Source organism: Mandrillus leucophaeus, unplaced genomic scaffold, assembly GCF_000951045.1.
Source record: "Mandrillus leucophaeus isolate KB7577 unplaced genomic scaffold, Mleu.le_1.0 Scaffold223, whole genome shotgun sequence".
NCBI classification, from domain to species: Eukaryota; Metazoa; Chordata; class Mammalia; order Primates; family Cercopithecidae; genus Mandrillus; species Mandrillus leucophaeus.
Genome location: NW_012102288.1, coordinates 2,484,306 through 2,499,942, shown reverse-complemented (window position 1 = coordinate 2,499,942; position 15,637 = coordinate 2,484,306). Strand labels below are relative to the sequence as shown.

The following is a 15,637-nucleotide window of genomic DNA, read 5'->3' as shown; positions in this document are numbered from 1 at the left end:
GAGCCAAAAGGGGCTGAGGAAATCAATAAAGTATGTTACAACTTAACCCTTCACCTCAATAATTGAGTTTTTAAAAAAAATAAGTAAAGCTTCCCTATCCCAGAAAATGGGAATATACCTTCATTACACCAATTTGTACTTTTATTTCCTATTCTTGAGGTTAGAGTCTAAATCCTAAAGATATCCAAACCAGTATTATATCTACTTCGCTATAGTCAGAGACAGCTTCTATCCTGTTGCCCTTAGCAGTCAAGGTCATTAAAATGTCTTTTCTCCAGAAACATCCAATAGGAAAAAAGAAAGAAACCTCTCTGATTAGGCTCCAACCATACCCTACCCTCGACCAAATCGACTGGATAGGCATAATGGAAACCAGAGCACATGGTTTCCAAACCAGAAAAATCCTATGGGCAAGGGGAGGAGAGGAGAGGAAAGATTCAGCCTGAATGAAATTGAGTAATATCAATTTCACTCGTCTTCACACATCTTCAGGCTGCATGTTTGCGGAGTAGTTTAGGAATAAATCCATGGTTTGTGGAGCACTAGAAAACCTAGCGGTCTGCTGTGTTACATTATGGCTTTCCCCAGTAGTTTCCAAGGCAGGCACCAAGTCACTGGCAGGAGAATTTTGCTGGAACCGCATGCAGTACTGCAGAGATTCCTCTCCACAGTTATGAAAGGGATTTTTCCAGGCCTGATTGTTCCAAGATTGGGTGCACCAGGTCTCAGTGTTCCAGGAGTGGTTGCTTTAGGACTGGATTCCAGGTCTGGTAGCTCCATGTTGAATTGCTCCAGATTTGGTTGCTCCACATTGGAAGATTCTCAGTTGTGTTCACCAGTCATCAGTAGGAAGAGTAGAGGCAGGTAGGTGCTGAGGCCTTCTGAGTCACACCATTGCTACCCTTTGGCTGGTTGTTTTCCTGACACCTCTTAGATTTCATTTTCTGGTTCTGGAACCAGGTCTTAACCTGTTAGTAGCTAAGGTTCTAGATATTGGAAAGTTCTTGCATCTACTGGAGGTTGAGCTATTTCTGTCTCTGAAATCTATCACTGAGTACACACAGCTGGGTGGAGGAGCACACAGTTCTGGTCTTCCTTTTCTTGACTGGGACCTTGTCTTCCTTTTTTGTGGTGCTCTTCACTGCAGAAGTGGGTTGTTTGCCTTTGGGACTAGTGGAAGAATCAGGGCTGTCCAGTCTCTGTGTGAGGCATCTCAGCAGAAGACGTTTGCAAGGATGGGTAGTCTTCTTCAGGCCCACAAGTCACAGGCGTTGGTGGAGAGTCTTTACAGTCAGATGCTTCGGAGCAAGGCAGGATTTGGGGACAAGCTGGATCCACACTCAGGTTATTATTGGGAAAGAGGAGGAAAAAATTTAAGAGCTGGACTATAAAAAAAAGTCTAAGGCTTTAAGACTTTTTTTTCTGGAAGATCTGAGAGAAATATGACCTCCAGAAGTAAAAGTTTCAAAAAGTTGGGATGAAGCGAGTTGCCTCCAAAATAATAGGAGGCAATTAGCTCAGTCCGGCTGGGTATTCCTTATGAACAGTTAACAGAGGAAAAAAAGCTGCATGCCTGGTTATGTATGGGCCTTTTTGGTGTGCAGGCGCCAGCAGATGCAGATGGCTGTTGTATTTCAGCCTCACTTACAGATGGCCAAGGAAGTGTAGTAAAGGGAAATTTTCCCAAAGGATAAAACTTCAGGTGGCACATTTAGTTATTCACTTTGCATGGAAAAGGAAATGGCCTGATGTACAGATCAGTGCTAATTTTTGGGTAGTGGCTAATGTACTGGCCCACTTTTCAGAGAAAGAATGAGACTGGAAGAGCAGGAGCAAAGAAATCTGGGGGAGAGGTATGTCGATTGAATGGGCACAGAGTGTGTTTTTTGATCCCTGTGAATGCTCATCAAAGGTCAAGCACTGCAGAGGAGTTTCCCAGTAATCAGATGGACAAGACAATCCCCATCATCCATGTCAGTTAGCTTCTCTCTCCAGTTATTCTGGTGCTTGCCCAGTGGGAAAGGGTACCATGCAACCATGGCAACAGGGATGGAGGCCATGGACTTCCCCTCACTCAGGTGATCTGGTCACCACAGCTTGAGTGGTTAACCTACCAACAGCAGAGGCCAAAGGTGATCTTGTAATGTTGCATTATTCCCTGGAGGGATCACCCAGGCACCTGTGTCAGGTTGATTACATCAGAATCCTCTTGTCACGGAGGGAGCATCAATTTGTCCTTAATGAATAAATACATATTCAGATTATGGATTTACTTTCCATTCTCATGATGCTTCTTCCAGCATTTGTTGACTTAAAGGTTTATCTTTTATTGTGGTGTCCCACTCAGCATTTTCTCTGACCAGAGGCACATTTCATGGCCAAGATGTGCAACAATGGACTTACGCTTTCAGAATAAGTTGGTCTAACCACATGTCTCATCCCTCAGAAGTAGCTGGCTTGAAAGAATGATGGAAAGACCTACTAAAATTTGAGGTGCTGTTCTAGAGGATGCAGTACATACATGCCTTAATTCAGGGACCACTCGACAGTGGTGACTGCCTTTTGGTCAGGATCCAAGGGTTCGAGAACCAAAAGGTAAGGTAGGAAGGGCCCCTTTCATTATTATTCCTTACAACACACTTCTAGAACTTCTCCCTTTAATCTCCATAACCATGGATTTGGTAGGTTTGGGGGTCCAAGTACCCAAGGAAAGAATGCTTTTCCATGCTATACAGTCAGGCAGTCCTGTTAAATGGAAAATTGAGCCCCGCTCTCTGGCCGATGTTGGCTCCTGTGCTACTTAACCTAGAGGGTGACTCTTATGGACAGATGATAGAAACCAATTAATAATGAGAAAATGAGTTGCTACCTTACAAGGTAAGGTGCTTGAAACCCAGGGGATTCACTATAGCAATCAGTAAACCCTCCAAAGACTGAGGTATGACAGGAAGGGGGTTTGGGTCACCCTATCAGGTAAAGAACCCCATCCAGCTGAGGTTTTAGCAGAGGATAAGGGGAACGTGGAATGGGTAGTGGAAGAAAAAAGTCACGATTCTCAAATTAGAGTTTATAACTGGTTGGAGAATTAAGGAAAGTAGCAGCTGTTTTGTGTTAATTGTCTCCCCTAGCCCCTTCTCTGTTAATTTATTTGCAATGTTTTAATAAAATATAATTCATGTAACATAAAGTTCACCATTTGAAAGTACATAATTTAATGTTTTTTTCTGTATTCATAGCACCACCGTCTAATTCCTGCACATTTCCATCATCTCAACAAGAAACCTCTGTCAGCAGTTATTCTCTATCGCCTCTTCCCCCATCCATTGGCTAATGGATTAGATTAATCACTAATCTACTTTTTGTCTCTATGGATTTGCCTATTCTGGACATTTCATATAAATGGAATCACACAATATGTGGCCTTTTGTGTCTGCTGTAGTTTAGAACAATGTTTTCAAGGTTTATCTATATTGTAGCATGTATTAGTACTTCATGCCTTCTTATGGCTAATATTCCCTTGTATGAATATATCATATCTTGTTTATCAATTTACCAACTGATAAACATTAGGGTTGTTTCTACTTTTTCCTATTATAAATAATGCTGCTATAAACATTCATGTACAAGTTAAACTTGGCGTACAAAAACTTATACAAAACCTCGTACAAAAACCTGTACAAAATCATGTACAAAAACTTGTACAAAAACCTGTACAAAACCATGTACAAAAACTTGTAGAAAAACTTGTCGTACATGTACAAGTTTTTGTTGACATATGTTTTCTTTTCTTTTGATTATATACCTAGAAGTAACATTTCTGGGTCATGTAGTAAGTAGTAATATGTCTAATGTTTTGAGGAACTCCCGAACAGTTTTCCACAGTTTTACACCACTTTACATACCAACCAACAATATATGAGGTTTCCATTTTCTCCACATACTTGTCATCAAAAATTATTATTATTTTTATTATAGCCATCCCAGTGGGTATGAAGTGACTTCTCATTGTGGTTTTGGTTTGCATTTTCCTAATGATGAGTGATGTGGAACATCTTTTCATGAGTCTTTTGGCTATTTGCATATCTTCTTTGGAGAACTCCCATCAAATCCTTTGCCCACTTTTTAATTGTTGTTTTTGTTTGTTTGTTTTTGTTTTTTGTTTTTTGTTTTTTGAGTCAGTCTGGCTCTGTCACCCAGGCTAGAGTGCAGTGGTGCGATTTTGGTTCACTGCAACCTCCGCCTCTCGAGTTCAAGTGATTCTTCTGTCTCAGCCTCCCGAATAGCTGGGATTACGGGTGCCCACCACCACACCCTACTATTTTTAGTAGAGATGAGGTTTCACCATGTTGGCCAGGCTGGTCTCAAACTCCTGACCTCAGGTGATCTGTGCGCCTTGGCCTCCCAAAGTGCTAGGATTACAGATGTGAGCCACCACGCCTGGTGGGTTGTCTTTTAAATATTGCATTGTAAGAGGTTTTTTTGTTATGAATTTTGGATACACTAGACCCTTAGCAGAGGCATGATTTGCAAATATTTGTCTTCTATTCTGTTGGTTGTTTTTTCACTTTCTTAATGGTGTCCTTTGATACTCAGAAGTTTTAAATTTTGATTAAGTCCAGCCAATTTGTCTGTTTCTTCTTTGGTTGCTTGTACTTTTAGTGTTACATCTAAGAAACCATTGCTTAATCCAAAGTCATAAAGATTTGCACTTAAGTTTTTTTTAAGAGTTTTACAGTTTTTGCTCTTGATTTAGGTCTTTCATCTATTTTGAGTTAATTCTTGCATATGCTGTGCGATAGGGGTACAAATTCATTCTTTTAACATGGATATCCAGTTGTCCCAGCACTATATGTTGAAAAGATAATTCTTCTTTCCCCATTCAGTGGTCTTGGGACCGTTGCTGAGAATCAGTTAAATATAAATGTATGAGTTTATTTCTGGACTCTCGATTCAATTCCATTGATATCTATCCTTATGCCATTACCACAATGTCTTGATTACTGTTGCTTTGCAGTAAGTTTTAAATTTGGGAAATGTGAGTCCTCCAACTTTGTTTTACTTTTTAGGAATTATTATTATTATTTGGCTATTTCTGGTTCTTTTTATTTCTACATGAATTTTAGGATCAGCTTGTCCAGTTTTGCAAAAAAGGCAGTTGGAATTTTGATAGAAATTGCATTGAATTTGTAAATGTTCCTGCTATTTTAAACAAAGAGCAATGTAGTGGCTAAAGTTTAATGGTTTTGGAATATGACTGAATGACATTACCCTACAGTGGTATGTAGCTGATGGGATTGTGTATGTTCCCTGTGTTGGGGATACAAATTTCTCATCTAAATAAAGGATAAAAGCAGATGCTAAGAAGTAACCAGGTATATTTTCTACTTTTCACTCTATATGCATGCTGCACCTTTCTCCATCCTGCTCTGGGCCCCAGGAGGTTGACCTTTGCGGACTGCATCAGCCAAGCCCCCTTGCCCTCCAGCTTTTGGTTGGATTCAACCAACAGGAGGCACCAGGAAGAGATTGGAAAGTAGGAAGAAAGAGAGGTTAGGATATTCCATAAGTTCCCTCTCTGCTGAGGTGAAGGTTGGCAGTGGCTGTGTTTTTCTCTCAGCAGCACCATCCCTATTGGGTCACCCTGTCCTGCAGCAAAAGATCTCTCTGGGTTCTGGTAAACAGTCCAGATTTAAATACTTCAAATTTCAGGTGTAAGGATGCTATGGCTTCCTATAGCTAGCCCTGGGGTGCATCATCATCCTTTATTGGTTTCTCCTAACCTTGCCAAAATCTTCATAAATAGTCTGTGATTAAACTCCTTTTAATCAGCTGTTTCTAGTGTGCCATCTGCTTCCTATCATCCGGGATAGTACAAAATGGAAAGATCTGTCAGATATATTAAGTCAAAGAGGCAATATGTAGGGCAGCGTAATATGAAGCCTGTAATACTCTATTATTTGTAAGAGAAGGAGTAAGGAGAATATATCTTATTTTCTTAAATACTGTATTAGTTTGGAATTAGGTTTAGCATTAAATGATAATATCCAAAAAGAACAGTGGCTTTTAAAAGATTGAAGTAGCTTTCTTTCTTTCTTTCGTTCTTTCTTTCTTTCATCTTTCTTTCTCTCTCTTTTCTTTCTTTCTCTTTCTCTCTCTCTCTCTTTCTTTCTTTTCTTTCTCTTTCTTTCTCTTTCTTTCTCTCTCTCTCCCTTCCTTCCTTCCTTCCTTCCTTCCTTCCTTCCTTCCTTCCTTCCTTTCTTTCTTTTTCAGGATCTTGCTCTGTTGCTCAGGCTGGAGTGCAGTGGTATCATCTAGCTCACTGCAACCTCTGCCTCCTGGGCTCAAGTGATCCTCTCACCTCATCCTCCTGAGTAGCTGGGAGTACAGGCAAGTGCCACCATACCTGGCTAATTTTTGTATTTTTTTGTAGAGACGGGGTCTCACCATACTGCCTAGGCTGCTCTTGAACTCCTGAGCTCAAGTGATCGGCCCACTTTGGCCTCCTAAAGTGCTGGGATTACAGGCTATTTCTCTCTGTAAATGTCCAGGGCTGGCAGTCCAAGGCTGAGGGCAAGTGCTGTGCTCCATAACACACTCAGGGATTCAGTTTCTTTCTAGTTCACCAGCCCTCCATCCTTAGGGCATGTTCTTGTCCTCCAATCTAATGTTACATCCACTTCCCAGGCAGCAGGATGGAATGGAGAAGAAGGGGCAAAGGGCATATCCCAAGGAAGGTTCCTGGAAGTTGCCTCATAGCCTGTTTGTCTATATCCCATCTGGTCACATCTAGCTATAAGGGAGCCTGGGGAACATAGTTTTAATTCCTGGCAGCCAGGTGTCCAACTAAAAATTCTAATACTATTTAAGAAGAGAAGAATGAAAATTGGAAGTAATTAACAGTCTTTGTCACCTATGTGCATTTAAAAGTAACTTGAGAAGAATATCAGGAAACTGTTAGCAGTGGTTATCTGGGGAGGGGAGAGGAGGTGGCAGGTGAGAACAAGACAGATGAGGAATAACAGTTGCAGAGAGAGTCTTCACTATATCTCTTGCTACATATTTTAACTATGAGCCATGTATAGGTATTACCTATTTCTAAGATTTATTTAAAATTCCTTCCTAAAGATATGTAAATAAGAGAAAATAAAGAAAAAATTATTCCAGCCAGTCTAAACTTTGGTAAGAACAAAAGGGCCATGGAGTTCAGTGAGCTAATGGCCCCCAACTGTAGGGCCATTAATGACCTAATCAGAGGAAGAAGGTATAACCAGGGTGTATTAGTTTTCTATTGCTGTGTAACAAATACCACAAACTTAGCAGCTCAAAATAACACAAATTGATTATCTCACAGTTCTTGTGTTGGGAGTTTGGTTTTAACTGGACCCTCTACTCAGGGTCTCATAAGGCTTAAATTAAGATGTTGTATAGCTGTGCCATCATCCTCAGGAGGTTCAGCTAGGGAAAGAGCCACTTCCAAGTTCCCTCAGATTGTTGGCAGAATACATTTCCTTGTTGTCAGCTGTAGTCTGGGGACACTCCCCACTGCTAAAGACTGCTCTCAGGTCCTCGCCACATGGTTCCTCCGTTTCAGCAACACGCCTTTGTCAAATTTTGCCCATACTTTAAATCTCTGTTTTTCCTTCTGTGACCAGCCAAAGAAAACTCAGTGCTCTTAGGTGGCTAATATGATTAAGATAGGTACACATAAATAGTCTCCCTTTCTTAAAATTAACTGTGCCCATAAAGATCAATGGAATAGAATAGACAGTTCAGAAACAAACCCTCGCATATGCAGCCAAATGATCTTCAACAGGGGTGCCAAGACCACTCGTGGGAGAAAGGACAGACTCGTCAACAAATGGTACTGGGAAAACTGGATATCCACATGCAAAAGAATAAAGTTGGATGCTTATCTTGCAGCATATACAAAAAATTACCTCAAAACAGATTAAAAATCTAAATGTAAGGCCCAAAACTATAGAACTCCTGGAAGAAAGCATAGAGGAAAAATTTCATGACATTGGATTTGGCAGTGATTTCTTGGGCATGACATCAAAAGCACTGACAACAAAAGCATACACAGACAAATAGGAATACATCAAGCTTAAAAACTTCTTTGTATCAACAGACACAACAGAATGAAAAGACAATGCATGGAATGGGAGAGAATATTAGCTAATCATATATCTGTAAAGGGTTAATATCCAGAATATATAAAGAACTTCTAACACCCAACAACATAAAAAACGAACCAAATAAAAAATGGGCAAAGAACTTGAATAGATATTTCTCCAAAGATGATATACAACTGGTCAACAAGCATATGAAAAGATGCTCAACACTGCTAATTAGTAGAGAAATGCAAACTCAAAACCACAATGAGACATCACCTCACACTCATTAGGATGGCTACTATTTTAAAAGAAGCATGCAGGTAACAAATGTTAGCAAGGATGTGGACAAATTGGAACCCTTGTGCACTGTTAGTGGGACTGTAAAATGGTGCAACTGCTCTAGAAGATAGTGTGACAGTTCCTCAAAAAATTACAGATAGGGCTGGGTGTGGTTGCTCACGCCTGTAATTCCAGCACTTTGGGAAGCCGAGGCGGGCGCATCACCTGAGATCGGGAGTTTCAGATCAGCCCGACCAACATGGAGAAACCCCGTCTCTACTAAAAATACAGAATTAGTCAGGCGTGGTGGTGCGTACCTGTAATCCCAGCTACTCGGGAGGCTGAGGCAGAAGAATCGCTTAAACCTGGGAGGCAGAGGTTGCAGTGAGCTGAGATTGTGCCACTGCACTCCAGCCTGGGCAACAAGAACGAGACTCCATCTCAAAAAAAAAAAAAAAAAAAAAATTACAGCTAGAAGTACCATATGATCCACCAATCCTACTTCTGGGTATAGATACAAAAGATTGAAAGCACAGTCTCAAAGAGATATTTGCACACCCATCCCTGTTCACAGCAGCATTGTTCACAATATCCAAGAGGTAGAAGCAACCCAAATATCTATTGATGGAAAAATGGATAAATATAATTTTGTAAATACATATAATAAGTCTTAAAAGGGAAGGAAATTTTATCACATGCTACAACATCATGAACCTTAAGAACATTATTCTAAGAGAAATAAGCCAGTCACAAAAAGATAAACACTTATATGAGGTATTGAAAGTATTCAAATTCATAAAAACAGAAAGTAGAATGGTGGTTGCCAGGGGCTGGGGGAGAGAGGCATGAAAAGTTGTTGTTTAAATGGGAATAAAGTTTCAGTGTTGCAAGGTGAAAAAGTTCTGGAGATCTGTGGCACAACAATGTGTATATACTTAACACTACTGAACTGCACACTCTAAACTGGTTAAGATGGGGAATATTTTTTTTAAACAAATTAAAACAGACAAAGTCAACTGCCATATCACGGAAGCTAAACCATCTCATTATGTTCTTGGGTTCTACCCACCCACACTCCAAGGGGAGGGGATTATAAAGGGTGAGTGTCATTTCAGTGTCATCTTAGAATTCCGCCTACCACAGAGGGGTACTAAAAACCACTTTCTGGGGGGACATTTCTTACCCAGATTTTCACTTCTTAGCTCTAAGTTCTAGAGGTTCTGGATTCTATTTTAAGAGAGACAGGATTTCCTTTTATCAAATTATATTCAGTGCTGCCTGTGTGAATACCATTCCTGTTAGTGGGATTTTATTTTCTGGAGTGGAATGACCTCTCATTCATGTTGTGTTCTTCATGTTAGATTGACTGGCTTGTGGAAGCTCTGGTTTCATCTGGTTGAGATGATCACCAAAGCCTATGCGGGAAAACCTTATTTTTAGTCAAGAAATATTTCTTTTTTTTTTTTCTTTTTTTTTTTTTGAGATGGAGTCTCGGTCTGTCGCCCAGGCTGGAGTGCGTGCAGTGTCACAATCTTGGCTCACTGCAACCTCTGCCTCCCGGGTTCAAATGATTCTCCTGCCTCAGCCTCCCGAGTAACTGGGACTACAGGTGCCCGCCACCATGCCGACTAATTTTTTGTATTTTTAGTAGACACAGGGTTTCACCATGTTGGCCAGGATGGTCTTGATCTCTTGACCTCGTGATCCACCAGCCTCGGCCTCCCAAAGTGCTGGGATTACAGGCGTGAGCCACCACGCCCGGCTGAAATATTTCTTAAGAGTTAATCATTTGAACACACATAGGAAATTGGGAGGGGTAAGGACTTGAAATCATTGTTGCTAGCATTTTTAACTTTGTCCCAGATCTTAATGATTAAACAATGCCCATGGGAAATTTGAATGTAAATAACATGGGGCCAGGCCCAGCACAGCGACTCACACCTGTAATCCCAGCACTTTGAGAGGATGAGGCCGGCGGATCACCTGAGGTCAGGAGTTCCACTTCTTTAAACCATTTGTTGAAGAGACTGTCCTTTCTCCCACTGAGTGGTCTTGGCACCCCTGTTGAAGATCATTTGGCTGCATATGTGAGGGTTTGTTTCTGAGCTGTCTACTATTCCATTGATCTTTATGGGCACAGTTAACTTTAAGAAAGGAAGACTATTTATGTGTACCTGTCTTAATCATATTAGTCACTTAAGAGCAGTGAGAAATATTTCAAGAGACAAGAAATATTTTTCTCTTCTCCATTTATTTACTCATTCAATCATTTGCTTATATTAGTATGGTCTCATGGATACTTATTTTTAACTTTGGGTTATAATCTAACATTATATGATTTATTTTGTTGTTAAATTGTTCTAGCTTTGGCCATTGGGAGCTCCTTCAGGTTGATTCCTTGTCCTTTTAAGGCAATATTCTATTTTTTTTTTTTTTTAGTTAGAGTCTCAGTCTGTTGCCCAGGCTGGAGTGCAGTGGCACGATCTCGGCTCACTGCAACCTCTGCCTCCTGGGTTCAAGCGATTCTCCTGCCTTAGCCTCCTGAGTAGGTGGGACTGCAGGCACATGCCACCACACCTGGCTAATTTTTTGTATTTTTAGTAGAGACGAGACTTCACTGTGTTAGCCAGGATGGTCTCGATCTCCTGACCTCATGATCAACCCACCTTGACCTCCCAAAGTGCTGGGATTACAGGCGTGAGCCACCTAGCCCAGCCAAAGCAATATTCTTAAACAGTTACAAGCTTGAGAGGATTGTGAATACAGTTTTTATGGAGCAAAGATATACAAATGAAGCCATTAACAGATGGTTTGCAGAAAGAATTTAATCACAGTATGTAAAGCCTAATTTACCTGCAAGAGAAGTGATAATAAATCTAGCAATTAAAACTTAATTTATAGCATCTAATATTCTAAAATCAAAGGAACAACTTTGTATATATCACATACATATGTGTGTATATACATATATATATTTGTATATATAACTTCTGTCTAGAGAGAGAAAATCCCTCTATACCTTCTTCATCTTAGTTAGAACATGAACTTTAGTTTAAGGAGCATGCAAGCCGCCCGTGGTTTCTCCCATCTCAACTTTTCATTTCCAGCGTCCCCATTTTTAGAAGTCAAATGACTGACATTGTTCTTATGGGAAGGAAGATTAGTGTAGCCCCTTTAATAATTTGAACCATTAACCTGTTAGGTGACTTCAAATTTCATTCAGCTTAATATTCCCAAAATATCTCAAGAAATCTGAAGGGCCATTTTTCTCAGCTAGTGAAAGTCCAAAGAGACTGTATCTTGGCTGTTTGCCTGGCCAGCCAGAGAATGCCAGAGGAGAGTACCTGAGCTAATGCCTCCTCTCCAAGCAAGATGCTTTCAATTTTTCAGGAACACTCAGTGATTTGTTGCTGAGAGCATAACCCAGTTTCAAAGCTATTCTTGCCCAGGCACCACTTGAGTGTTTTCAAGCAGTCCATTGCTTGGTACCCTGGATTGTCAGCTACTGCCTGTCTCATTTCCGACCTGTCTGTTCACACTGAGAAATGGAAATACATGAATGAAGTGCCTTAATGGATCACAATCATGGGGCTACTGATATGAGCTTTACCTGGCAGAATGGTCTGCCTGTATATAATAAAGAGCCAGACTGTGTGGTCTGTGGACGTGGACATCACAGGATAAATTGTCTTCCACTCCAAACTCACTTCTTCTTTGGCTTAACCTGAGGACTCCCAAAGCAACCTCCAAACTCCAGGGACATTGTCTAAATTGACCAACACCTTAAATGGCTTCTTCCCTGCTTGTGCCAAGTCTACATGTATATGACAAGAAAGCAATGATTCATTCAGATCAGCTTCAGAAATGTTTCTAAAATCGTTTCTTCTCAAACACTTTGAATGTACTATCTGATTTCTGTCTTATCGATTTTGTATTTAGATTTTTCCCCCCGCTTTCTGGCTGTCAGTTGATAGCCCAGCAGGTTTTGGGATTCGACTTCTCCCTAAAAGCTCAGACTGGCACCTGAAGCGTTCAGGTGTGGGCTGGTCTGCGAGGGAGGCCTGAGAATTCTGATTTTTGTTTCTGATAAATTGCTTTCTGGAGGCACTTGCATTCTTTCTGTTCCTAGTCCTGTCTGGGGTGGAAGACAATTCTCCATGGCATTCCTACATGTTTTGGACTATCTGTTCAAAGATGTTCACAAAGCAAAAGGCCTTGGAAGCTGGAGATAACAAAGTGTAGAAATGTCTCCCTCCTCAGAGACATTCCAGGATAGTAAATCCTCCTCCTCTCCTGGGAGAGAATTGCTTAGATTCCGCAGTAAATATGTCTTCCTCTCTCTCCGGAGGGGAGGAGGGGCAGGTCACCGGTGGCCCTACATAAATCAGTTGTTCCTCATTTGGGGAGTTCTCTCCTGTGCTATACTCCAGTACCTGCCCCAGGTAATATCTGGTCTTCACTGTGACACCCCATGGGGATTAGGGCTTTGGGAACGGATACATGATATACCTCTGGCTGCTGGTTTTGTTATGATGAGTAAATGTCTTTGTCTCTGATCCAAAGCTCTTCCGTTCTGTCAGTATATGTATATAAAGCTGCATGTGGCAGGCTCACCTGTAAACTTGCAAATAGGGTAACATCCCCAACCCTTCAGTTTCTGACTTAATAGCTTTTTTCAGTATTCTGATGAGACTTCAAATTCTGGAATAAGGGAATGCAGCAACGAATGAAATCCCAAATTCTGGAAAAAAATAAAACTCAGGTCTCATTCCAGATTCTTAAAATATGAGTGTTGGCATGTGGGAAGACTTACTCTCTAGATTAAAAGGCCATTTATGTTTCTCATCGTCTGTAATAAGAAAGAGCCTTTATGGGGACTAACATCCCAGAAATAAATATGGTGGATGAGAACAACAAAAAGAGATTTCCATTCAAAGCATGGAGGGAAGCAGGTTTTTTTTTTTTTTTTTGTCACAGAAATGAGTTAAACACAACATTAAAATTTGAGGAATATTGCTTAGAGGGTTTTGTGAAGCTGAGTTCAGTAAGCCAATTAGCAAAAACAAAACAAGGACATATTTTCTAATGTGCAAATATGTGGACATATTTTCTAATGTGCTATCTGATTTCAAAATATTTCAAAATATTCAAAATATTCACATACTTTCTAATGACACACATTTTCTAAAATATGTTCAATTAATTAAGATACAGTATACAAGCTATAGAGATATTTTGTTTTCCTTGAAATAAAAGAATACCAAAGTCTCTGGAGAGAGTGAGAGTCTTTTTCTTCATAGAAAGGTTTTGAACACCACCAAATGAGGGCTGGGCTCCTTGCAGCTTCTTAAGCATTCACACGTTTTTTGTAACCTACCTTCTTTGCAAAATAAATTAGAGCTTCCATTTTCCCCTGAAGCCTTGAACTTTTTGGGCCCCAAATAAACAGCACAATATTAAGTGATAATTGATCACACGTATTTTTTAAAGCAAGCTATCCACTTGGATTTATTACTAGATTTGGGGAGAGAACAAAGGCATATTTAGTAGGTTATAGGATCAGTAGCTCAGAGCTTCAAAAAGGATGTTTTAAATCAACACAACTGATATGGTTTAGATGTTTGTCTCCTCCAAATCTCATGTTGAAGTGTTATCCCCAGTGTTGGAGGTGGGGCATGGTACAGGGTGTTTGGATCATGGGGGCGGATCCTTCATGAATGGCTTAGCACCATCCCCTTGGTGATGAGTGAATCCTTGCTCTGAGTTCATGAGACATCTGATATTTAAAAAGAACTCGGCACCTCCCTCCTCACTCTCTCTTGCTCCATCTCTTTCCATGTGATGTCTCTCTCCATGTGATGTGCTGGCTTCCCCTTCACCTTCCATCATGATTGGAAGCTTCCTGAGGCCCTCACCAGAAGCAGATGCCGGTATCATGCTTTCTGTACAGCCTGCAGAACCATGAGCCAAAAATAAAATCTCTTTTCTGTACAAATTACCCAGCCTCAGGTATTTCTTTATAGCAATACAAGAATGGACTAACACAACAACCCACCACCGTGTTAGGATATTTTTGGTGTAGTCACTAGAAGTATGCATCTTGCATGCAACACAAATAAACGTGGAAGTGACCTTAAAGATTACATAGAGGAACCAGAATATCAGTGGTTTTGCAGGAGTCCACAGCTAGTTTAATAGCATGGTCAAGAATGGAAGAGTATGTGCCTTCTACACTATGCAATGTTGCTGCATTTTTACCCACTCACATAAACGAGTAGATGAAATAGTCAGGTGGATACCAGCACTTACCTCTGGAGAGTTTACAAAGTAGTTTCAGAATTAATTTTTTCTTTGGTCCTCATGATCCTCATGATGGCACGCCCAAGCTGACTGTTTTCTGTACCTGACATCTCATGATGCTATGGCTAGAAGCATGGACTTTGGTGTCAATCAGACCTGGATTTGAATCCTGGTTCTGCCACATATTAGCTTGTGACCTTGGGTGAGATATTTTACCTCTCTGAGTCCTCAGTGTTCTTGTCTGTAAAAGGCACATAATAAGAATCTTGTTTATAATGAGTAAATAAGATGATATACACAAAGGCCTTAACATAGTGCATGGCATGCAGTAGGCATGAAATGAGTGATTACTTTTCTTACAATGATCAGACAGTTAACAATAGACCAGGAACATTCTTCATATTCAACCTGCTTTTGGTATACACCAAAATATGTGTTCTCTTCTCTTGATCAGTCTGTTGTTTCACTGTGTTCCACTTTGTGCTTCTCCCTATCTCCAGAAACCTATTTTATGCTCAATCTTGTCTCTTCGACTTTACGCTAATTTTTCTCTCACTCTGAACAGCAAGAATAAAGTTAGCTCTTCCTTTGTCCCATCTCAAGTCTTCCTCCTCCATGAATTTTCTTCATATTCTATAGTTCCCAAGGATTATTCCCTTCCTGAACTACTGACTTAACTCTTGCATCTATCAGCCAATTCACTGATTGCTCTAAACCCTCACGTATGCTTGTTCAGTCTCCCCAAATAGTACAAAACTCTCTGTAAGAGTCTATTCTTTTGTTGGACTGTCTTAGCTTCTGTCATAGCAGAGTGCTGAAGCTATAAAAGAGGATCAGTAAATAATTTATACATGGCTTGATGGATCAGGCTCACCAGTGATATAAGCCAAGTTCAAGAGCAATTCAGGATTATAGGGATCCATAATCTCCAAACTAAAATTCAG

At 40.4% G+C, this 15,637-nt stretch overlaps 1 pseudogene; it reads right to left on the bottom strand.

Annotated features, from left to right (window-relative positions):
• Window positions 1–478: 478 nt before the first annotated feature.
• LOC105540625 overlaps window positions 479–15,637 on the bottom strand; it is a 32,512-nt pseudogene continuing 17,353 nt past the window's right edge.